The 26,006-nt window shown below is 39.0% G+C and overlaps 1 long non-coding RNA gene across 2 annotated transcripts; it reads right to left on the reverse strand.

The window, feature by feature from the left end:
* Nucleotides 1-24,209: 24,209 nt before the first annotated feature.
* LOC131508403 (uncharacterized) lies at nt 24,210-25,916 on the reverse strand. Of its 2 annotated transcripts, XR_009259998.1 has the most exons (3): nt 25,005-25,916; nt 24,794-24,877; nt 24,210-24,321 (listed from the first exon to the last, which is right to left on the reverse strand). It is a non-coding gene; the product is annotated as an uncharacterized LOC131508403 (long non-coding RNA). The 2 variants fall into 2 exon arrangements; XR_009259997.1 differs by having other exon boundaries at nt 24,210-24,877.
* Between the last annotated feature and the right edge of the window lie 90 nt (nt 25,917-26,006).

Below are 26,006 nucleotides of genomic sequence, written 5' to 3' on the forward strand. Positions count from 1 at the left end.
AAGTCGGCCGCTTAACCGACTGAGCCACCCAGGCGCCCCCGGAACCTGTATTCTTTACCTCAGCTCTAGCAGAAAAGTTCATCAGCGTGCTGTTTTGGTCTACCCCAGAGCCTTCCTCTAGTTTTCTTAAGTGACCTCTACACCAGGTTGACCTTGGAAGGTGACAGCACAATAAGTGAACTTTTTAGAATTACAGTATTCCAGAGACTTACTCTCATATAAGGGGGAGGGAGAGAGAGAGAGAGAGAGAGAGAGAGAGAGAAAATCTCAGGCAGGCTCCATACCCAGCACAGAGCCCAGCAGAGAGTTCAATCCCACAAACCCGAGATCGTGACCTGAGCCGAAATCAGGAGTCGGACGTTCAACGGACTGAACTACCCAGGCGCTCCCCCCAACAAAAATTCTATACCTGTCTAAACATGAGAATAAATGTGTTTTCAGATATATGAGGTCTCAACAGAGTTACTGACCCTTTTTCAAAACAATATGGAAGGATATGCTCCATGAAAATGAGTAAGTAAAATAAGAAAGAGGTAGGCGTGAAATAGAAAAGATAAGGGATCTAACACGGAAAGGAGGCAAAAGGAATTCAGGATGATCGCAAAGGAAGCCCCACAGCGGCAGATATCCAGAAACCTAGAAAACAGTTCGTCCGGATTGTAAGGGAAGAACAGAGGAGTCCTTAGGGAAGTCTCCAGGAAACAAATTAAGCTGACAGACTACACGAGGGATTTGACCCTATTGGGAAGAGTTTTCAGTTTGAATGGAGAGTTTGAGAATGAGTTGATGATAGGTATGTAGAAAATCAAGCAACCAAAAACATAGAGGACAGTATAAACTTTTAGGAAATAAAAAGTTGTACAAGAGATATAATTATGATAAATTGCATGACTGAACTGTAAACAATATTAATAGATTCATAATTATGTAGTCTTCAATTATGGGTTTAACCTAAAAATATGGTGTAGTTACTTTGGGAAGATGGGGAAGGGGAAATATGTGTGTGTTTTTGGGTGTTTGTGTGGGGGGGTTGTATTAAAAGAGGTAATTCCTCATCTTCCACAGAGGGAAGCAAATAATGTTTAAAATACAAAAATCAAGAAGTAACAGCATAAGCACATTATTTGTAAATTGGATATAAGCACTGAAAGACACAGGTAAAAAGAACTGAAAGCAGTCACTCCAAAGAAACAGGAATAGGGGCTGGGAAAGGGTGGGCGAGAGGACTGCTTTCTGTCAAGTTTTAGTTTTTAAATGATGTGCATGTATTACTTTGATCAGAATTAAAATTAACAATGTAATGTCTTAATTGGCCCCTTGCCAGGGAAATGTGGTTAGCAGAGATTAGTTGAAATTAGAAATGGGATGGAGCCTAGCGGAATAAAGGGGGCACATATCACAGAGCAGAAGGTGATGCTATTAGGGGAGGTGAGAATTATATTTCTGCCTCTCTTTCATTTTTTTCCCAGGGCCAACCTGGGCTATATCTTTGATCTCACATCATAAACTATGTGAGGACATTAATCACATTTAAAAACTGTACTAACTTGTGTAGGACGCTAAGATCTATATGGCGAGTCAGTATGGCAGCACACTAGATGCGATCATCTCAGCTTGATTAAGTTAATGCATCTTTGCTGAATGGCCAATTCAGTATCCATGGGTACTTCGACTCACTGGAGGAATATTGCCGCACTGCTTAGCGGATACGTGTATGGGTGGAAGAAGGAGGAGAGAAGGCAATGGCCATTCTTATGTTTCTGTAAATTACCAGTCTCCTAGGTAAAGAAGGACATCCAATTCGACATTCTCAACCGCGTCTAGCAATTGTTATTGCTCAATGAATATTGTGGTAGTAATGCTTGGAGGGCCGGGATGCTTGTAGCTTAGACATAACTGTTGCCGCTCGTGTGGAAATTAGCTCGAACTGCTGTTATGTTTCTAGCTGACTCTCAGATGGTGAGCCTGTGTTAGGCTGCCCATCCTGTGGTACTTGCACAGCCTCACTTCTCAGGACAGTTCCACTAATACGGGGTGCCAGAGCTCTGTGATAGCTCCAGCTTCTGCTTTATGGATTATGTGCACGTTTGGTGATCGGAACTAATAAGGTGGGGAGGTGGATGGTAGGAAAGAAAGGGGTGGTGTAAGAAAACTATACTTTATTGGAGTTGGCAAACTGCCACATCCTCTTCTCTGTTTATTAAAGAATCTGAGCACAAGACTATCGCACACAAAACGCATCGGTAGACACTGTTGGGTGTACGGAGCTCCAAAGACCCAGCCCACATGTCAAGGAACTTACAGTATCAATGGAGAGACAGAGTTATGAATACTAATTTCAGTGTCAGGCAGAATTCTCTAGAAGAACATTGTCTCTAGAGTCAGAGTATCTTAATTTCAATTCCTAAGTGCATGGCTTTAAATGAGTTAATCTTGGGGCACCTGGGTGGTTCAGTCAGTTTAGTGTCCGACTTCAGCTCAGGTCACGATCTCACGGTTCATGGGTTCGAGCCCCGCATCGGGCTCTGTGCTGACAGCTCGGAGCCCGGAGCCCGCTCCCGATTCTGTGTCTCCCTGTGTCTCTCTGCCTCTCCCCTGCTTGTGTTCTCTGTCTCTGAAAAATAAACATTAAAAAAATGTTAAATGAGTTAATCTTGTAGAGTCTTCTATAAGATGGAATAATAATGGCTATGATTGAATGAGTTAATGCCTGCTTAGCAAAGTGTCTGGCACATAGTAAGGCCTTAATAATAGTATTAGTAGTAGGAATAATAATAATAATGTTATTTTAAATTTTATTATAAACAAGCAAAATGTCATGGGAGCAAGGTGGAAGGAGTCTCTACTGATGGTATTGGGATAAAGTTAACTAGAGCTGAGCACTAGAAGATGAACAGGAAGAAGGAACAGAAGGAAGGGGATAGTATTTTGGCATTTCAGACTCAACAAATGTGGACAATGACACTGAGAGATGAAGGTTTTTAACTTATTTAGGGATCAGGCATATGCTTGGGGGATTTGTAGCAAGAGGTAAGGCTGGAAGGTGAAATGAATCCAAATTGGAATGCCTGGAATGTCATACGAAGAGAATTCAAATTTTATGCTGTTGGTGGAGGGAAAAGTGAAAGAGATATTAGTTGTTACCTAGTTGAGAGGAGAGGAGACGGGCACTGTGAGCCTCTCTGTGGACACGGGAAATGTGGGAAAGCGGTAGATACCAACAAGTGCCTGGAAAGAATGTGTCACCACTCACGAGTGTGCATCCCAAGAGAAAGGTCTGGTTTACGAGGGAAAACAATGAATTCTCATTTGGAAACTAGTGAGTGTTTTAGTTCTCAGGTTTGTTACAAATTATTTCCTCAAGAAAAGATTGCTTACATCAATGATTCTGTGAAAGCTCGAGTTTTTGTGTAGCTTCAGAGGCAATAACACATGAATAATTGGATTTTCAAGTGGCCTCCTATATGTCATGTTTGGAAGTCATATAATATGTAATGTATTATATGCTTTCAGTGCAAGAATCCACTAAGAGTATTATTCTGCCAGACACTCTCTATAATCCCTCAGCATCTCCTCACACCTTGGTGGGGTCTTAGTATTTGAGGTAAGGTCTTAGTATCCAAGGTATGATTACTGATAATTTAGCAGGAGAAATTCCTCTTCACATTTGTGTGTATTTAACTTTACATTTGTTACAGTTAACTCCTATGCATATTTATTTATTTATTTATTTATTTATTTATTTATTTATGTTTATTTATTTTTGAGACAGAGAGAGACAGAGCATGAACAGGGGAGGGTCAGAGAGAGAGGGAGACACAGAATCTGAAACAGGCTCCGGGCTCCGAGCTCCAAGCTGTCAGCACAGAGCCCGATGAGGGGCTCGAACCCACGGACCGCGAGATCATGACCTGGGCTGAAGTCGGATGCTCAACCTACTGAGCCACCCAGGCGCCCCCCCCATGCATATTTAAAGGGTTTGTTATTGGCTTATCTGTAAGGCATGCTTTAAGAGCTATGATTAAAATTCATAAAATGCCAAATTTGGTCAAAAAGTCAACAAACTGAATTTAGAACAAGATCTCCCTTTTGGATGGCAGTGTTTTTATTCTCCTCACCCACACATTCACACCGGAATGTACCCTTGAATTCTGTGGGTGTTGTACTTGTCTCAGACTGGAAGGAAGGGAAATAACAATTCACTTTTAATTCTTTTTGGTATTCATTATTACAGTCCCAGTTAGGATGATTCCTGTTAACACCATCAGCTGTTACATTGAACTCTGAAGCTTACAGGAAAATGAGTTGATCAGGAATTTGGATGATCAGGTTTAATAGAACTGAGTGGTACACCGTTGCTATTGGAAAGTATATGCCTGTACCTTGAATCAGTCCTGCAAGATTAAATGAGTTTAGATAACTATCAGGTATTTTCTCACTAGCTTGTAAAACACCTTTTCCTCCCCCTGATATTTTTAAGGTCGATGAGAAAACATCAGAGGACTTTCTCTAGTCATTGTCAAGTGGTTTTTTATTTTTTTAAGTTTTATTTATTTCAGTAATCTCTACGCCCAACATGGGGCTTGAACTCACAACTCCCAAGATCAAGAGTTGCATGCTCTTCCCGACTGAGCCTGCCAGGCACCCCATTGTCAAGTGTCTTTTATTATTTCTCTGCTGGATCCCGTCAGCACTGTAGTTATGGTAGGGTTGATCATTCATTCATTCATTGAAAATTTTTTGTCTTCTTTCTACGCATCAGGCACTGTGCTTGGTGCTGTATACCAAATGCTGAGGACACAGAGGTAAACAAGGTCTCTGCTCTTATGGAACTTCAATTCTATGGGGGGAAGGCAAATCATAAAGACAAATAATTTCAAGTAATGATAGACTGAAAAGAAAAAAAACCAAGGTAAGACATGATGACTACATGGGAGGCTGCTTTAAATAGGGGAGTTCAGGAATGCCATATGTGAGGAAGCAACATTTGAGCAGAGACCTGAGTGAGAAGAAGGAGCCAGCCATATGGGGATCTGGGGAAACATAAAACTTATTCTGGTGACAAGACCAGTGCTATGTGCTTGGTGAAGAGGCACGGCATCCTTGATTGAAGGAACTGGTTACTAGATAAGGAAGGGCGAGTAGAGAGCTTGCAGTTAATATGGATTTAAAAGCCTAAACAACTGCAAACTGATTTTCATACCCTTAGGAAAAGAGAGTAGTGAGGCAAAAAAACTGCTGGTCGATTTCCAAATCCCTTCTTTCCCTCTCAGTAACAATATTTCTAGGTAGACACATAGTTTAGGACCACCGAATCAGCACTGCATGGCTGTAATAGGAAAGAGACTGTAATAGGAAAGAGAAATAAACTGCAATCTTATTTAAATTGCCAATATGTTGGATCTTGTTCTGCAGCTGCCTCTATATGCTGACTAACATAGGTTAAAATGATACATGGGCTAACGGCAAGATTGAAAGCAATTTTGAGAAAGGAAAAAAAGACCACCTGTAATCCCACTTTCCTAATACAGCTATCTTAAAATTTGTACCTTATCTTCTGTGCCTCAACCACATCTTGTACATAATTGTAATGAGTTTACATACCATTTGACATTCTGCTTCTTAAAGATCAAATCTTATGTTATATATTCAGCATTTTAATATAGTGGTCAGTTATTTTTAGCAGTTTTATATCATCATAGTGTTGCTGTACTATAATTTATGAATCTATTCAGTCCATAATTTTTCAAAAATTAGGTTTATTGTGGTGCCTGGCTGGCTCGGTCAGTAGAGCACAGGGCTCTTTAATCTCAGCGCTATGAGTTGGGTAGGGAGCCTCACGTTGGGTATGGAGCCTTCTTAAAAAATGAAAAAAAAATTAGGTTTATTAGTGATCTGGCTGTTTTCTTTTTTTGGTTGTTCATTTTCTAATGAATCTGGCTGAGTCTCTGAATGCCTCTTAAATGCTTAGCTTGAGTCTGAAATATATACTTGGTAAATGAGTATCAGATCATCAATTAATGTTAGCCGGCACCATTATTTTTGGTATTAGGATTGGACTCCACTGTCTGTCCCTAGATCTTTCAAACAAGATCTGGTTTGAAATGGTGGCTGGGGCAAGTTGGAGGACAAAGACACAAACAACCTTCAATGAGCTGTAACCCATCAATCCTCATGTACCATTTGTAGGACATCTAGTTGTTAGATATCAGGTTTGTGAGTTGTGTGTATTCTTCGGATATTCAGGGCTGGAAAGCTGACGCAGCCTCCTTTGATCTGCATCTTTAACCGTGTCTTCTCTCCCTTTACGCTGAGTGCTTGAACCCATTTTGGACAACCAGTGTTTCCATTTTGTGGTTTCAGGGTCACTTGTGGCCTTAATGTTTTGGATGTCCTAATAGAATTGAATCACTAAAAAGAGCATTCCACAAAAAAGGCTCTGAAATCTCAAATTGAGTATTGTTATAGCTAAAAGTCTAATATGGCATGGAGTGGAAATGGTAGGGTTCTCATGTGGGTTCTTGCTTTTTTATTTTAGAGAGATAGAGCATGAGTGGGGGAGAGGGGCAGAGAGAGAGAGAGGAGAGAGAGAGAGAGAGAGAGAGAGAGAGAGAGAGAGAGAAAGAGAGAGAGAGAACCTTAAGCAGGTTCCACACTCAGCGCAGAGCCCAGGGCAGGGCTCAATCCCATGACCCTAGGATCATGATCTGAGCTGAAATCAAGAGTTGGACGCTCAACCAACTGAGCCACCCAGGTATCATGTGGGTGGGTTCTTGATGGTAGAGTAATCAATTAATTTGGGTGTACTTCTAGTAAAAGTATATTTTAGAATTTTAAAATTTATTTTTGTTAAAGTGATACTTTAAAATTGTGTATGGGTAATATAATCACATTACTTCAAAGACCATAAAGTATAAAAAGTCTATAGGGATATGTCTCCCCCAACATTCTCATTTGCCCAGTCCCCCACTCTCCTTGAAATTAACCATTGTTCATGACCTCTTCCTCTTAGAGTTTTCTGATGTACATATAATCAAATATAAATGTAGGTTCTGTGTCCCCCCCCCCCCCCTTTTTTTTCACATTCTTCTGTATCGTAGGCATCTTTTGAAGAAATGGATTTTCAGTTTATTTTCAACACATAATTTAATAGATAGTAGTTTCTGGTAATATTATAGGTGTGATTACATTTCAAGGACATATTCAGAGCCTAGAACTTAGAAATCATTTTCTTCCTTGAAAATACACTGAAATACCACTGTAAGGAAATTTCAGGTAATGTAGTTTACGCTGCTAAAAATGAAACAAAAGAACACAGTTAAATGGTCAGGGTACAGCTGGAAAATGCATCAGATTTCAAAGTCCAGGTTTTCACAGCTGTGTAGCACTTGCAGCCCACGTGTTTATGTCACTAGGACAACAGAATTGTGGCTGGCATCCTGTAAAAGATGCATATTTCAGGTTAGCATGTTGTCACTTCTGAAGTCTGATAGCAACAAGATCTAAAACCCTTTATTTTAAGAGCATAAAGGGCTTCTAATATAATATTCTTTTGACTGTAACAGAAACCCGAACCCAAAGTGGCTTCAATGATAAATAAATTTCTTGGTTCATATAAACCTGAAGTCCAGTGGTAGATTAGGCTTCTGGGCTGATTGATATAGTCGTTCAATTAACCAAGGACGTGTGTTCTTTCTGTCTTTGCTCTCTGCTATCAGTAGATAGCGTCTACTTTATTTTCAGGCTATTTTTTTCTCATATCTGTACTTACAGTAGGAATTGGGATTATTTATTGTCCCACGATGGAGTGGTGTAGAGTGGAGAGAGACCAGCAAGGAATGCCGAACGTCAGGGAATTCTGGAGAACCACCCCTCAGCTGAGACTTGCTATGAACGACCATGAGAATGCTCAGTGACTTTTACGATGAATGGATAAGGAGCATGTGAGCATGTGTGCTTATTTAGAGCCTATAGTGCATCGTATGCAAGGTCAGCTGTTCTTAACTGAGGCTGTACCCTGGAATCAGTGGGGAGACTAAAACCGAAAAACCGATGCTCGAGTCCAGTTCCCAGAGATTTTGATTCATTTGTCCAGGGCTGGAGCCCAGATACTAGAATTTTAAAAATGTTCTCCAGGGGATGGGGTGCCTAGGCGGCTCAGTTGGTTAAGTGTCCAACTTTGGCCCACGTCACGATCTCGTGGTTCACGAGTTCGAGCCCCGTGTTGGCTCTGTGCTGACAGCTCGGAGCCTGGAGCCTGCTTCGGGTTCTGTGTCTTCCTCTCTCTGTGCCCCTCCCCTGCGCATGGTCTGGCTCTCTCTGTCTCTCTCTCTCTCAAAAATAAATAAACCTGAAAAAAAATGTTCTCTAGGGGATTCTAATGAGCATCCAGCAATGAGAACTCTCTTCTAAAAATGAAAGACTAGTGCTCTTAGGAAGAATAAAACAGAAGTCAAACATAGTGCTAAGTTTTATTTTATTTTTATTTATTTTTCATAGTGTTAAGTTTTATTTTATTTTATTTATTTTTTATTTTTTATTTTTTAAAAAAAAATTTTTTTTTCAACGTTTTTTTAATTTATTTTTGGGACAGAGAGAGACAGAGCATGAACGGGGGAGGGGCAGAGAGAGAGGGAGACACAGAATCGGAAACAGGCTCCAGGCTCCGAGCCATCAGCCCAGAGCCCGACGCGGGGCTCGAACTCACGGACCGCGAGATCGTGACCTGGCTGAAGTCGGACGCTTAACCGACTGCGCCACCCAGGCGCCCCAAGTTTTATTTTAATTACTAATGAAATCATATTGGCAGCTGATAAGACTGGTTGTCAAACATCCCATATTTATTAAGCTTAATAAATGAACAAAGGCCGGATCAAACAGAACATACATTTTTATGTTGATAACAAAAGTAAGAAGTTGAAATACCACATTACCCTCCTTTCCTTTGTGAATAAGCAGCGTATTTGCTGGCTCCCTCAACTCTTGAATCGACTCCCCACTCCTCCCCCTCTACTTCCATTTGCTCTTACCTTAAATCAGCACATCGCAATCTTTCACCTGTGTCACTGTGCAATCTCCTAACTGGATTTGGTATTTCTCCCTTCTACTGGTTCTTTCACAAAGCTTCCAGGTCAACTATTAATAAAGCTGTTATTCTATCAATCATATTATCACTCTGCTGAAAAAAAAAAAAAAATCCCAAATTCCTTAGCCTGGCCTCTATGGTATGGTCCAAACCTATCTTTTTTGTCTTGTGTCACGCTTTACCCTGTCATTTACTCCATGCTTTAGTCAAATTGAATTAGTCACTATATCATAAACACACTGTATTTACCCACTCTGCCTACAACATCCTGTTTAAACTTACCCTTTCCATATAATATTGTCTGGTGATTCAACTGAAAGAAATACTCTCTTTCTCAAAGGCTCCTAACAGTTCAACTCACTTTATCTTGTGGCATGTGTCTTGTTCTACTGTACAATGTGGTGATGTGCATACATGACTTACCACTTTACAGACTGACATCTGTGTGTCCTTTTTGCTTATATTTGTTGAATGGATGAATGGGCTTTCCAGCGTCTTCTCCTTATGAACTTCAGTTTTGCATGTTTCTATGGTTCCAGACCATTTGAAAGAGTTTAATGGGAGAGAGGTGATAAAAATGTCTCATGTCTTGGTTGGCAGCTTGGTAATGTTTACTATTTTCTTTCTTCTTTTTTTTATTAAGTTTATTTATTTATTTTTGAGAGAGAGAGAGAGAGAGAGAGAGAGAGAGATTCCAAGTAGGCTTCTGCACTGTCAACATGGACCCTGACATGGAGCTTGAACTCACGAATGTGAGATAATAACCCGAGCTGAAATTAAGAGTTGGATGCTTGGGGCACCTGGGTAGCTCAATCAGTTAAGGGCCCAACTTCGGCTTGCTCTCACAGCTCATGAGTTCAAGCCCTGCGTTGGGATCTGTGCTGACAGCTCAGAGCCTGGAACCTGCTTCAGATTCTGTGCCTCCCTCTCTCTTGGCCCCTCTTCTGCTCATACTCTGTCTCTCTCTTTCTCTCAAAAATAAATGAACATAAAAAAAGTTGGACGCTTAACCAACTGAATCACCCAGGCACCCCTGTTTACTATTTTCTGATTAGTTCTGTAGTTACTATTTTTTTTTAAGTATGTATGTATGTATGTATGTATGTATTTATTTATTTATGTAACCTCTGTACCCAATGTGGGGCTTGAACTCCCAACCCTGAGATCAAGAGTCACACATTCTTCTGACTGAGCCAGCCAGGCACCCCTCTATAGTGACTATTTACTGAATGCCTATTGTGTGTGTGCCAGGCATACAGATATAATCTATAATTCCTGTAACAACCATCTGATTCTCATCTTTCAGATGAGTAAACTGGTACTCAGAATAAGTAACTTGCCCAAGTTCTGGCATAAATCGATAGAGCTGAAACTCCAGACTTGCTCTGTTTCTCCCCGAAGCTGTGCAGTACAGGGTTAGAGCAGAAAACAGAGGTGGCTGCTAGGTATCAGGCTACTGATTTTTTATCTTTTCAGTGCATCCACAAGGTCAAGTTCCCATCTGCTCATTCATATATCAAGTCTATTCTGACTGTATTCCCAGTTCTACTAGGAAAGCTACTTCTTTCTCATCCAAATGCACAATTAAATGGAGAGGCCAATTCTGCATTAGATACCTTGAATCTAGACCAATCCAATCCTGCAGAAACCATCAGAAACCATTAGGATTCAATAATAGGGACTGAGAGGCATCAAAATGAGAAAATATAGAGCTGTTGATGAGAGATGAAATTTCATGGGGTAAACAAAATTGGTATGAAAACTCAGCCTATATATTCAGTCTCTCTCTTGCTTCTTACATATTCATAGGACATAAAGGTTGTGCCCATATGACCTCAAACTTTCAGTTTCAAAGTGAATTTGAATATGAATTTGTTACCTGGATATTCCCAAAATAATGAGATTTGTTTTTAGTCTTCAAGATGTTTACTTAACATTTTCACTTCTCATCCAGAGACAACCTATCGTAAAACTATGAACGCTAGTTGAATAAATACGGTTCTAGTCCTATAGGTTTAGACCTAGAGAATTAAATTTGATGGAAACTTGACAACCTGGTTCTAAAGCTGTTACTGGAATAAGGTTATTATTTATTTCAACAGAGAGGAGGACATCCATTTTTCTTACTCAGAGGTCTAAGTGAGTAATGGGCTACGCATTCCTATCCTACGTCACTCATGTGAAGGCTAAGTGTGAATCTAAGAGGTAACAGCAGCAGGAAAAGAGCCTCTTTTAAGACATTTGAGTGAGAACGATGGGCACAATTTGATTTGACAGCCTAAGGGACATTAGGAAAGACAGTTTTGCCCATCAGGTTTTTTGTAGAGGAGAGCTGTAACTTTAATCCTCACAGAAGCTCCATCTACTTTCTGGATACTCTAGAGAGTGACTGTCACAGTTGAGGTCGAGATTAAGCCTTCTAGAATCAGAACCACTCTACACCAGAGGTGCTTTTTCATCTCTCAAGTAATAATACACAACTAGACACAGTGGCTACGCAGGTACCACAGAGATTCTGTGATGAGATGTGAAACTAAAGATAAAGAAAGCATTTCCCAGAATCTCTAAAATACAGGAACTGCATTGTTTGCAGTGTTCTATGCCGTTTATTAGTGGACACCTGTATTAGTCTCTATAACTGTTGGCTAATGTGTCCCAATTGACATATGTATAGAAACAATATCGAATTGGTCATAAATGTGACTTTTATTCTAAGTCAGAGAAAAAAATTAGGTGACCAGAATAGTACGCTGATATTTTATGCTTACCAAGTTCTCAATATTTATATCTTTTCTAAGAATTTTCTGTAAGATTTTCTTTGTCTTTCCCAATTAGCCTGAGAGTATAGGTCAGTGACTAGATAATGTTACTACAAGGTAGGAAGTTAAAGTTCAATTCCTAGCACCACAGAGTTACTGTTGTGCAACTTAAAGTTTCCTTATTTTTGTTCTATAGAATTGGGAGATTAATATCTTCATCTCGTAGGAAAGCTGTGAAACTAAATTAGATCAAGAACAAATCTATATGGAAAGGCTCTGAGCAAATGAATACCAAGTTATTAAGTGCATTTATTTGTAAGCGTGTTTCAAGAATAGTTGAATGTAAGTAAGTATAAACCTTTTACAAGGCATTTTGAAAATACCTATTAAAATGTAGGTTATCTTTTCATGTGCCTGTTGGCCATTTGGATGTCTTCTTCTTTTTTTTTTTTTAATTTTTTTAACGTTTATTCATTTTTGAGAGACAGAGAGAGACAGAGCATGAGTGGGGAAGGGGCAGAAAGAGGAGGAGACACAGAATCCGAAGCAGGCTCCAGGCTCTGAGCTGTCAGCACAGAGCTCAACGCGGGGCTTGAACTCACGCACTGCGAGATCCTGACCTGAGCCAAAGTCAGACGCTCAACTGACTGAGCCACCCAGGTGCCCCTGGATGTCTTCTTTGGAGAAGTGTCTATTGATGAAAGAGCCTAAATGTCCAACAACTGATGAATGGATAAAGAAATTGTGGTTTATATACACAATGGAATACTACTTGGCAATGAGAAAGAATGAAATACGGCCCTTTGTAGCAACGTGGGTGGAACTGGAGAGGGTTATGCTAAGTGAAGTAAGTCATACAGAGAAAGACAGATACCATATGTTTTCACTCTTATGTGGATCCTGAGAAACTTACAGAAGACTATGGGGGAGGGGAAGGAAAAAAAAAAGTTAGAGAGGGAGGGAGCCAAACCATAAGAGACTCTTAAAAACTGAGGACAAACTGAGGGTTGATGGGGGTGGGAGGGAGGGGAAGGTGGGTGATGGGCATTGAGGAGGGCACCTGTCAGGATGAGCACTGGGTGTTGTATGGAAACCAATTTGACAATAAATTTCATATTTAAAAAATAAATAAAATAAAATAAAATAAAATTTAGGGTAATAATATTGGGGAAGGGAAAAAGTACTTTTACTTTTTATACCAGTTTGATTTGTTTTTTTCCATGATAATGTGTTACACTATCACTTAAAATTTTTTTAATGTTTATTTATTTTTGAGGGTGGGGTGGGGAGGGGTCAGAGAGAGGGGGGAGACACAGAAGCAGAAGCAGGCTCCAGGCTCTGAGCTGTCAGCACAGAGCCCTATGCGGGACTCGAACCCATGAACTGTGAGATCGTGACCTGAGCAGAAGTCAGACGCTGAACCGACTGAGCCACCCAGGCCCTCCTACACTATCACTTTTAGTTAAATACTTAAAAATAAAGACTATTGTGCATTTTGAAAGTCGGAATGCTCTAAAGTAAAGGGAAACATTAATATTTGTCTTTATTCCTTAGAGGAGATGAATACCAATCGGTTACATAGGTTGAATTTTTTATTTTAGAATGGTGACATATTAATAGCTTAGTGTGCCATGATAACAGCTTCATCATAGGTTATCACATGCTGTATTCTGTGCAGCACTATGCAGACGACATAGTGGCTCAAGGAAAAATGCTTCTGGACAGCCTGAAAGCACTTAGGAGAAACCCTCTTTCCACCTCAAATTTATTCAAATTGTACTCTAAACTGCTAATGTCAGGGAGAGCAACAAGAAGAACCAGAACAAAAGCTGCTTCCAAATTTTCATCAGTAAGGTGGTTAGGAGCCTTTCTAAAGTTTTTACTGTTACATGAAGTGCCGCAAAATCTGGAGGGAAAAGGAAAAAAAAAAAAAAGAAAAGAAAAAAATGGAAAGCATCCCAAGAAATGACCAGCTTTAGCAGTAGGGCAATAATAAAATGTTTTAAATCTCTGCTTTAATTTTGTTCTCTGAAAATACTTTAGGCTGCAAAATTCTGCTTTAACCTTGACTTTACTAAAGGCTTAAATCATCCTCTGTTAGTGAGCACTGAATTAATTTTTCATATAAAAAAGCTTTATAGGGGCATCTGGGTGGCTCATTGGGTTAGGGGCCCGACCCCTGATTTTGGCTCAGGTCATGATCTCACCATTTGTGAGATGGAGTCTTGCATCAGGCTCTGTGCTGGCAGTGTGGAGCCTGCTTAGGATTCTCTCTCTCCCTCTCTCTGCCTCTCCCCCCTGTACCCCTCAAAATAAAGAAATAAACTAAAAAAAAGCTTTATAACTTTTTTCTATTTTATTTATTTTTTTAAATTTTTTTAAAACATTTATTTATTTTTGAGACAGAGAGAGACAGAGCATGAACGGGGGAGGGGCAGAGAGAGAGGGAGACACAGAATCGGAAGCAGGCTCCAGGCTCTGAGCCATCAGCCCAGAGCCAGACGCGGGGCTCGAACTCACGGACGGCGAGATCGTGACCTGAGGTGAAGTCGGACGCTTAACTGACTGAGCCACTCAGGCGCCCCAACTTTTTTCTATTTTAAAATAAGGTATTTTTATAAACACTCTAATCCACTTACTTTGCATAGTACATCCAAAATGCAGAGTCAGATTGTCTTAACGATATGTGAAAGTTCAATTCAATGTCAGTTAAGTTTATGATTAATACATTTTCTTTGGTAAGTTAGTTAATCAGATAATGCTCTGCTTTAGCTAACAGGCAGTGGATTCTATAGCTAAGCCTAAGACAATGCATTAATAACAATTACTATTTCATTTTTTAAATCCTGCAAAACCCATTTCTTGCATGGATGAAATAAAACAGATGTAGATTAACTTGGCCTGGAGGTAGAAACAGATTGCTAATCTTTCAAATTCAGAAAATGCCAGAATTTAGAAAAAAGGTTTTCTCAAACCAAAACAGAGAAACGAAGGAGTTTACACTTTGTGACATACAAGAACATTCAGCCAGGAGAGATGAGTCAGAAAGTTTGTTTGTTTGTTTTAAACAAATCCTGTAGGATTTCAGAGCTTGGTGCTGGCATGGGTTACGTTTTGCTGTTCTTCAGCAAGAAGAAATGTATTCAACATTTGTGGCAGGCTGCTAGTCATTCCCTAATATGTGTTTCCTCTTCTTCCAGAATTTTTACCTGAGCCTGGGACCGCTCCCAAGTAAATACTTCCCAGACCCCTTTGAGCTTGTGTTGCCACGTAACTAAGAGTGGAACTGTCCTGTGTCAGCTTGAACGCCATACCACCCTGGGCTGTCTGGCTGAACTTTACAACGACAGAGAAATAAACATTTATTCTGATTAAGCCACTGTACTTGGGGCTTTCTGTCATTCCCAGTCAAATCTAACTCTAATGAATACACCAGCTTTCAGGTTCACGGAGTCCACATTGGGAGCAAACCGCTACCTATTTAAAAATCCAATTAAAAAGACACTGAACTGTCTTTGTTTGTTGTGGATAACAGATAAAAAAGCAAAACAAACCAAACTAGACATCATAGTGGAAAACATTTTCTACAAGTCAGTTGAAATGGGAAGTGAGGCAAGACTTCTTATTCTAGTTGTATCACTAATTTCCACTACTTACAATGAAATAAAATAGATGTATCAATCATAATAGATACAAATTAGCATGATTTGTTTTCAAGGGTGTGTGAATAGTCATTTTGTTGTGTGATGTCATAAGAGCACATTTACTTTTATTTATGTAGATCTAAAACTATTCCCATTCCAGATTTTTGAAGTCAAATTGCTAGCCAAAGAAGAAGGGATTGCTGCTAATCTTTATTAAACACACACAAAAGTTACACCTGAATTTCCTCCTCTTTCCCACCCCTGCCACATCATCCCCTGCCCCCTCCACACACACACACACACACACACACACACACACACACACACACTCCGTAGATGATCTCACCTTGTTCTTAGAGAAAAGCCTTCAGATGGAATGTCCCTCAACTTTCTAATACCAGATTTCCAAACTCACCTATGTCTATTATCCTTTCCTCCTTCCCTCTTGTTACAATAGAAGAGATGTCTCTCTTCCCGTCCAAGGTCACTTTCTCTACCTGTGCTTTGAGTCCCAGCACCTCCTGCCTTCTCAGGAAACATATGCTACAGATTATCACTTCTCTCTCATGGATCTTAAATATTTTAAATGTCTTCTCAACTGGATTATTCCCCTCTGCTTATAAACAAACGTGTTTCACCTATCAAATGAGAGTTTGCTGGCAAAGGCTGTCTCTTCCCTAGTACTTAGGTGAATAATGTCATTGCTCGCCTCCGTGATTCTCTCTTTTCCGTACTTTTGTAGCTGAGCACAAGGCTGAGATATAGGTCTCCATATTTAATCAGGTTACAGCTAAGTCTTCTGGACTGAGAAGAACAGGTCTTCTGTTTCTTTTAAGTGGTTTCATATATCTGCTCCTGCCCCTTTTATGTGTTGATTTCTTGGTTTAATTCTCAGAGGGCAATCTATTCTCCCAGTTTCTTTATTCCTAGAGAGTACCTCATCATGGCTACCAAATATACAGCGTGAGTTTTCACGGTATTTTTGTAAATAATTCCTCAAAACCAGTATACATACTTTCACTACACAATTTGATCTTATGTTCTTCAAATTTCGTATATAAAACTAAGAAGTGCAATGTTAATTGAATAGTTCCAATGGAAAAAAAAAAGAAGTTACTCCTAATAACTTTATTGAAATAATTGGAATTTACATCAAAAGTTTATCAAGGAGGCCCCTGGGTGGTTCAGTTAGTTAAGCGGCTGACTTCGGTTCAGGTACTAATCTGGCGGGCGGGCGGAGTTGCAGCCCCGCATTGGCGCTCCCTGCTGTCAGCGCAGAGCCTGCTTTGGATCCCCTGCCCCCCTCTCTCTCTGCCCCTCCCCTACTCACACTCTCTCTCGCTCTCAAAAATAAATAAAATAAACATTAAAAAACAACTTTTGAAAAAGTGTGTTAAGATTTCCTATTTTACAAATTAGAATTTAGCCACTTTCATGGAACCCACTGCCAGAGAAGTTAACAAATATAGGGTGCCTGGCCGGCTCAGTCGGTAGATCATGTGACTCTTGTTCTCGGGGTTGTAGGTTTGAGCCCCACACTGGGTGCAGAGATTACTTAAAAGTAAAATCTTAAAAGAAGAAGTTAGCAATACATTTATAATAAAACCAGAGTGAATATTTGTAGAGAAACAATAAATGCTTTATGTTTATTGAAGTTTTTAAGGATTATATGCATCACTAAAAAGAAATAGAGTGTTTGACCCACATGGAAAAATGTGGGAAAAAAATGAGGGAAAAAAAAGATATTTTCTGATTTAAGCTGATCAGAAGATTATTTATGTATTTTAGGAGCACACTTTCATTTACGTGTTCCCAAGTACCAATGATGAACCCAGACAGGAAGAATGGCTGATTCATCTGAATTTTATGATAGTTTCTGATTTGTCACTACTTAAAGCAATCACATAAGGACAGCAAATCCCCAAAACATCAAAAAATGTAGTACTGGGGCGCCTGGGTGGCGCAGTCGGTTAAGCGTCCGACTTCAGCCAGGTCACGATCTCGCGGTCCGTGAGTTCGAGCCCCGCGTCGGGCTCTGGGCTGATGGCTCGGAGCCTGGAGCCTGTTTCCGATTCTGTGTCTCCCTCTCTCTCTGCCCCTCCCCCGTTCATGCTCTGTCTCTCTCTGTCCCAAAAATAAATAAAAAACGTTGAAAAAAAAATTAAAAAAAAAATGTAGTACTGAAAAATTCCAGTGTTAGTTTCCTTCAGATAAACCTTCATGAACAGAAATAATAGAAGATGGTCTTATGAATGTGTGATGAGTTTGTAAGGGTCACTATGATTAAACTGGATGGTTTTCATTTAACCCACACATGTTAACTCTTAAGCGGCTTTTTTTTCCAGAGAGTCAGCACAGCATAGATACTGCATTCAAAGGCTCTCATCATCAAAAATAAACAACTGAAAATAATTTTCAATGAAAATTCACTCTAAAAAAAGTCAAGCCTTTTCAAAGATTGAAGCTTGGGTTGCTTTTATGCAGTTTAGAGAACCACAACATAATTTTAAAAGTTTCTCTGGGGCACCTGGGTGGCGCAGTCGGTTAAGCATCCGACTCTTGATTTTGGCTCAGGTCGTGATCTCATGATTCGTGGGCTCCGTGCTGACAATGTGCAGCCTGCTTGACATTCTCTCTCCCCACCCCCCCACTCTCTCTCTCTCTCTCAAAAATAAATAAATAAATAAATAAATAATAAATAACTTACTTTAAAATTTATAAATAAAAATAAACTTTAAAAAGTTTCTTAAACAAGCACTGTGCAATTCAGTTTTTAAAATTACATGTTTATACTTGGAATGTTTCTTAGTTCCACCTACAGAAATTTTACTCTAAGTATAAATAAGAAAAAATGAAACCATTTTGGCAATCAGGAAGAAGTGTAGAGATTTCTAGATGATTAATTAACGAAATGGTGCCTTCTGACCTCAGAGTCTCATTAAAGGGATGAATATGAGAACCAGACCGGAGTACGTTTATTAGTGAGTGGATGGTGAGTTGTGAAAAGCAGATTGGAAGGCAGACTGGCACAAATCTGGAGATGGAAAAGAAACTCAGGGAAGTTCATCAGGGTTGGACTAACATAGTTATGGGCTTTGTAAATATGATGTTGTCAAACTGCATTCATTATTCAAGTCTGGAGTTTAGAGATGATGGTCTCAGTACTTTTTGTCAGGAAATGTGTTTGAGGTATGAAGAAAACTGTTTAATAGTTATATACTAGGGAAATTAATGTCATAAGCATTACTATGTTTCCCACCAATAGTCCTATTAACTAAAATTATATTTAGTTGGTAGTATGATTACATATTCTGGTTCTATTGATGATTTAGAAATCTCTTACCCAGTTTATAGATTTTTTGTAAGTGTGTATATTAGTTTCCAATTGCTGCTATAACATATTACTACAAATTTAGGGGCTTAAAACAATACAATTGTATTATTTGGATGTCAGAAGTTGGAAATGGCTTTCAGTGGGCTAGAAGCAAGGTGTCAGCTGGGCTTCATTCCTTCTGGGGGATCCAGGGGGAGAATCCTTTCCCTTGCCTTCTCTAATTTCTAGAGGCCACCTGCGTTCCTTGGCTGGTGGCCCCTTCTTCTATCTTCAAAGTCAGCAGCATAACATCTTAAAATATCTCTATGCTTCTGTTGTCACATCTCTTACTCTGACCCTCCTGTTTCCCTCTTATAAGGATTCTTGAGATTATATTGGGCCCACATACGTAATCCAGGATAATTTCCCTACTTCAAGACCCTTAATTTAATCACTTCTATGAAGTCCTTTTTTTCCATGTAACATTACATATTCACAGGTTTTGGGGATTAGGATGTGGACACCTTTGGGTGAGGGTCATTACTCTTGCTTATTGCAGTGTGGTAGACTGGATTATTATTCCAACTTTTCATTCTCTTTCCAGAAGTAGCATTATACATCCATATTCTTTGCAGTAATTTTGCAGCATCCACTGTGGCTAAGGACTATTTCCCCACTGCTTGGCTCTGAGATCGATCATTTGACTCCTTTTGACCGATGAAATTTTAGCAGCTGTGATGCACTCAAACGCTTGAAAAGTGCTTATGTGACTAGGCATGGAAAATCATATATGCAAAGTTCTGGACAGATGGAACTCTATGCTCCATTCATGTGGAGCTCACAGATATTCCTAAAGGAGAGAAAGGGCATAAGTCAGAGATGAAACATGAGGTTATTCTGTGATTGAGTTGGATAGCAAAGATTTGATTGACTTGATTCATCATGGCTGATCTACATTGATGTGCCCTTAATTAAACAAATTTTTATTTAGTAGCTAGTTTGTGAGTATGTTAGATGTTAGGGATACGTACAAGAAGATACAGACTTTCTTTAAATAGTATTTAGAAATTATGTTGCTGATAACGGTGTTCTGAAAAATGATCTCAGGTTAATGAAATCTTTGTGCTCTATTCAATTTGATTGTATATTCATAATGTATTGTAACTCTGATTCTAAAAAACATAATTTAATAGGAAAAAAAATTAGGACTATTCGTTTGAGTATGGATAGTGTCTACTGATTTTGGTTATTTATACTGGTGCTTCTCAAGCTATCTACGGGGAAGGAACATTTTTTTTTTCATATAGAGGAAAACAGACTCTCTATTTTATTATTATTATTTTAATATGAAATTTATTGTCAAATTGGTTTACATACAAGGAACATTTATTTTTTGTTATTAAACCTCTAATCCATGTTGACTGATACAAATTGCTATAAAAGTTTCTAAATACACTTACATTTTATGCTTATCATTTCATGCACTGGTAACAGTTTGTGGCCTGGCACCTGTCAGTAGACTGTACTCTGAGTAACACTGATACTGTCTTTCATTATGACAGATCAAGAACATGAATATATTTGAATGAACAAATGTGATATTTTTTACTAATAATTCATGTGTCAAATTTATTGTTTTTCTATATTAGTTTTAAAATTAAGAAATGATATGTAAAAAGGAAAATGGGATATGCTTTCTAGGCATTCATTCAGGTCTGTCTTCCTGTATTTACATGTCATGTCTTTTGACAGAAACTAAAATGACTGAAAAGACTGAAAATTTCAAAGTAACTGAAACTTTAAATTATGAATAATGGTTTTCAAGTATTTTCAATTGAGAAAAAAAAAAACCCAAACAAAATAAAAACACAACTACAACAAAGTGAACCACAAGAATATCTAGAGGAGCAGAAGATATTTGTTTCCATTATCTGCCAGAGGAAATAATTTCAGATATTATCTAAGATTGGCCTATTTGCAGATTATATATTGAATCTGTTTCATCAAGTTTGTCTAATTAACATCGATTTTGTGTAGGTGCTTATCTTTTGCGGTCAAGGTGCAGTACATTTTTTTAAACAAATATATTAAAATATAGTTTTAGCTTTAAAAGTATAGTGTTTTGTTTTAGGCAAGTAATATGTTTCTAATGTTATTTGAATGACTTAGAGAATATTTCACCTTGCCATGTTGAAGTATGGGCTAAATAGTTCTTAATGTCATGACAGTACAGTTATCACAGATGTGGAATTTATTTTTCTTTTTTTTAAAATTTTTTTTTTTAACGTTTATTTATTTTTGAGACAGAGAGAGACAGAGCATGAACAGGGGAGGGTCACAGAGAGAGGGAGACACAGAATCTGAAACAGGCTCCAGGCTCTGAGCTGTCAGCCCAGAGCCCGACGCGGGGCTCGAACCCACGGACCGTGAGATCATGACCTGAGCCGAAGTCGGACGCTTAACCGACCGAGCCACCCAGGCGCCCCTTATTTTTCTATATAGAAAAAAACAAATATTGGGACGCCTGCGTGGCTCAGTCGGTGGAGCGTCCGACTTCGGCTCAAGTCATGATCTCGTGGTCTGTGAATTTGAGCCCCGCGTCGGGCTCTGTGCTGACAGCTCAGAGCCTGGATCCTGCTTCGGATTCTGTGTCTCCCTCCCTCTCTGCCCCTCCCCCACTCATGCGCGCGCGCGCGCGCGCGCGATCTCTCTCTCTCTCTCTCTGTCAAAAATAAATAAAACATTTAAAAAAAATAAAAGAAGATAAAACCAAATATTTCCCTGAAAATGGTCCATATGAACATTGTTCCCCCAACAAGTACATGGCTATATTTTATTTGAAATGTAAAAATGAGGAGACATAATAAAAGAAAGTATATAATTGGAGGATGCTTTAGGAATTCCTTGTGTGTGTGTGTGTGTGTGTGTGTGTGTGCACGCACTCTGGCGAGTTAATTGTTCTGGCAAGTTAATATACCTTTCGACAGCATTGCATAAAAATCTAAGAGTACTTTTTTACCTTTGAAAAAAATTAAGATGGCTATTACAAAAATTAAATGCTCCTGGCGATATAAAGCAAACTGGCTGGAGAGGGATCCGTTCTGTCAGTCTTTTTCCTCCTATAGATGGTTCTTGGAGGCACAATGTAGGAAGCCATAGTGTGGCCTCAGGGTTAAAGCAAAGAATGAGAACAAGGGGGAAGCATGTTCCTGACGCACAGCAACGTGTCTTCAGAATGCTGAGCAAACGGACTGAGGGACAGTGAAGCCCAACAGTGTGGTACACGGCATAATTCTCGACGCCCCCACTGTGCCATAGACACGTCTGCAGCAGTCCACAAACGCGGAGACTAGGTGGCTACCAGCAGTACTGACTTCCTTTGCTTACCAAAATTTAGTCCATAAAATCACCTTACTCATCCAACAAGGAGAAAGTATACGGGTGAAAATTGAGATCCAGATTAAGTATGTCATAAAATTATACTGTTCAGGGGGATGAAGGTAAAAAATGACCCTCAAAATTTTGTATTATGAAATGGGATTGAACATGGCTTTGATGGATATATATATTTATACATATATATAATACCGTGTATTTTTACATATGTAAATATAAATAATATTGTTTCTTTCTATGTTATAGTCATATCTTCTCAACCTCTTCCCTATTTAGTCTTTTTTTCTTGATGTTTTGAGTTGTTTGTGTTATTATTGATTTGTAGGAGGTTTTTTTTTTGTCTTTTACTTTTGACCATTTAATCTTTTGAGTTAATATTTGCCTTTTCTTAATCATGCATTGAGTTGTGGCATTTCCAGCCTCTTCCTTTGGTCCTGGATGAATTGGATCTACTCTATGAGCAATTATTGACAGACCCCAGGTTCACAATATTGAAAAGAATCTTATTATTGGAAAGGTTTTGAAACTGCTTGCTTCCATTTTCACAAAGCAAATGCCACAGCTTCAGTGTTGGCTTTATATTTTCTAAAACATATAACAAAAAATAAATAAATAAAACATAATATAATAACAGATCAAGTTTATTTCAGGTGAGGAAATAAAAGTAAATAATTTTAATATAAGAGCTAGAATTCTTATTTAATTCTTGAAGAGTAAGGCATCAGCACAGAATCTAAGAAAATATTGTGGTCCATTGCTTTTTTGGGGGGCACCTAGATCATTAAGAAGCACATGCCTCAACGTGGCAATCATCTTATTATGGTAAACATTGTGTATTATATACATATATCAAATCATAACATTGTACACCTTAGACCTACACAACGTTATATATGTCAGTTGTATCTCAATAAAGCTGGAAAAACAAAAAGAAATAATAACAATAAAAAAGCACATACCTCACCTACTTGTGGGAGGATGAGGACAAATGTGCTTAATTTTTTTGCCACTGTAGTTAAGGTTCATACTTAAGTGGACCTGCCCAGTAGTTTTTCCAGTTCATTTTTTTTTTCAACCAAAGCTGAGCTACATGAACAAAGGACAAAAATTAAATGGGGGTGGGGTGGGGTGGGGTGGGGAAGAGATGGGAGAATTACTGGGTATAGTAATATACAATGGAAATTATAGTCAAATATACAAAGCAGGACTTATGGTCCTGTAAAACATGTTTTTCCTTTCTGTTTGCTTCGTAGTGGGATATTACAGAAAAAAGGGAGCATTTGAGCCTTTTAAATTTTATTTAATTTTATTCTTATTGGTCTTAGTCATTTGTAAAACACTACTGTTTAATATTGACAACTTTGAAAGTCACTGAAAAAAATTAAATGGCAATTTAATGTTAACAGCTGCTTATGGTTATCAAATCCATCAAAGCCCTTCATGAATATATTAGGCACAAACCCACTGAATTACTGTTGCTAAAGACAGCTTGGTATTTTAAAATTGCCTAGTGAGAATAGATGTACTATAATAAGAGGAAGGACTCTGATCACAATTTACTGTGTTGTCTTTGAATATAGAAAGAAACCTAGGTCCGTTTCTAATTATTTAATGTTCTAAAATCTCTGCTAACTTAGCTATAAAATGACTCTAGAAGTGTATTAGAAAATTAGGTTTCATCTAAATTTGTTTTTTTTAAAAAAATAGCTACAATAACAAAACAAAAATAAAATTCCTGTAACAAAAATAATTAAAATTTAATAATAGTTCATATTGAGCCAATTAAGACTCAGAGCCCAGGGATGCCTGGTGGCTCAGTCATTAAACCTACGACTTTTGCTCAGGTGATGATCTCACGGTTTGTGAGTTCAAGTCCTGCACCGGGCTCTGTGCTACAGCTGGAGCCTGCTTCGGATTCTGCATCTCCCTCTCTCTCTGCCCCTCTCCCACTCACTCTCTGTCTCTTTCAAAAATAAACATTAAAAAAAAAAAAAAGACTCAGAGCCCAAATCTGAGTCTTCCAAAGTTTAATTAATAAAGCAGTCATGCTCTTCAGTTCCTTTCTTCTAGAAGACTGTCTTCTCATCAAATGTCGTTAAGGATGTTGTGGGGACCAGAGCTATCCTAAAGAAAGAGCAGGGCACACAGCATAAAATATACCCATGAACGCCTTGCTTGGTTTACACAGCTGGTCTGGAAACCATTCCTTGGAAGGTGTATGCAGCCTGCCTTTTCTTAGGATTTTTTTTTAATATGGTTTTTAAAATATATAAATGCTTATCTATTTTGAGAGAGAGAGAACGTGCGTGCACAAGTGGGGGAGGGGCAAAGAGAGGGAGAGAATCCCAAGCAGGCCCTGCACTGTCAGCACAGAACCCAATGTGGGGCTCACAAACCGTGAAATCATGACCTGAGCCAAAGTCAAGAGTTGGATGCTTAAGGATTGAGCCACCCCGGTGCCTCTCTCAGGATGTTTGAAATTCCAAAACACTGTTTTCAGTTATCTTTCATCCAAGCCACAGGGTGCTTAATCCAGGTATAAGATGACCTGACTGCTCAAACCAGTCTAGATTGAGGTGTACAGGGAGACAGTTACTCATCCACTCTCTTGACTCTGATTGGTAGAACTTCAGGGAGTGCAGGTTGGGATCATCCTTGGGAATGGGGTGGACTGGAAAGGCTTAATTTATATTGAATATATTTTTAAGTAATGTGAACACCCAACATGGGGCTCTAACAACCCTGAGGTCAAGAGTCACATGCTTTACCAACTGAGTCAGCCACCCCTGGAAAGGCTTAAACTATACCAGTGTCCTTGCACATTATCTCTTATATTAAGCTCCAGGATAATCTCTGTCTCTTCTGAGCCAAGAATAAAATGGAATCTTCAAGGTCACTCAATTTGGAACTCTAAGGTAGAAAATAAAGATTTTGAAGAAAATAATTACGGGAGAGAATCAAAAGTTCTTGTCTTTTGACGTAGCTATTCACGGTTCAAGGTGACTTCACCAAACCATGGAGGAGTAAAACAGTTTACATGGAAAGGAGGGAGGTCTGCATTCAATTTTATATAATATAAAGAATGAGCATTTTCTTGGTATGTTGTTAGTGCACATACTAACCTAGCCTGATTAGTAAAAGGCAACACAGGGACATGGGTCCATCCCTTCTCTGGAGATCTACCCAGAATCTACCAGAGATAAATCAAGACTGTAAGAATAAGACAGCCATAGTCCAAGAGGGCTAAAAGTAATCCAAACAAATATGTCCCTTTTACTGAAAGTAGGCAAGGTAAAAGACTTGGTTTCAGAACCCAGGCTGGAGAAACTTAGTTACTAGAACCAGGATATAAGGTCAGAGCCAGGTTACCATCAGGACTGACCTTACAATGGTGATGTCTCCAAAGCATTGAGAGTCTGGATAGGGGAAATTAACATCAGTTAAAGGGTGAAGAGGGCTGTTACCTGGGGAGAGAGCTGGGTAGCCCCTGACTGACAAGTCTGGAATGGGACGGACATTCTCTCACCTTATTCCTGATTGGTAGAATCCTAAAGGCATATAGCAGCACCTTGTTAAGAGCTCAAATCCGGTCTATATTAAGTTGCTTATTATTCTTTTAACATAATTGGCTAGGGCAGCAAAGTGCCTAAGCACACGTTTGTGTATATGCAAATGAGATGGAGAGCAAAAGAGAATGAATGTGTTTCCTTATCTTGTCAATAAATTACATTAATAGGATTAACAATAATCATGACCTAAAAACTGAAAAGGCAAGTTAGTGAGCTGCATCTGTCAGAACCTGTTGGCTC

This window comes from Neofelis nebulosa, chromosome 4 (genome assembly GCF_028018385.1).
Source record: "Neofelis nebulosa isolate mNeoNeb1 chromosome 4, mNeoNeb1.pri, whole genome shotgun sequence".
NCBI classification, from domain to species: domain Eukaryota; kingdom Metazoa; phylum Chordata; class Mammalia; order Carnivora; family Felidae; genus Neofelis; species Neofelis nebulosa.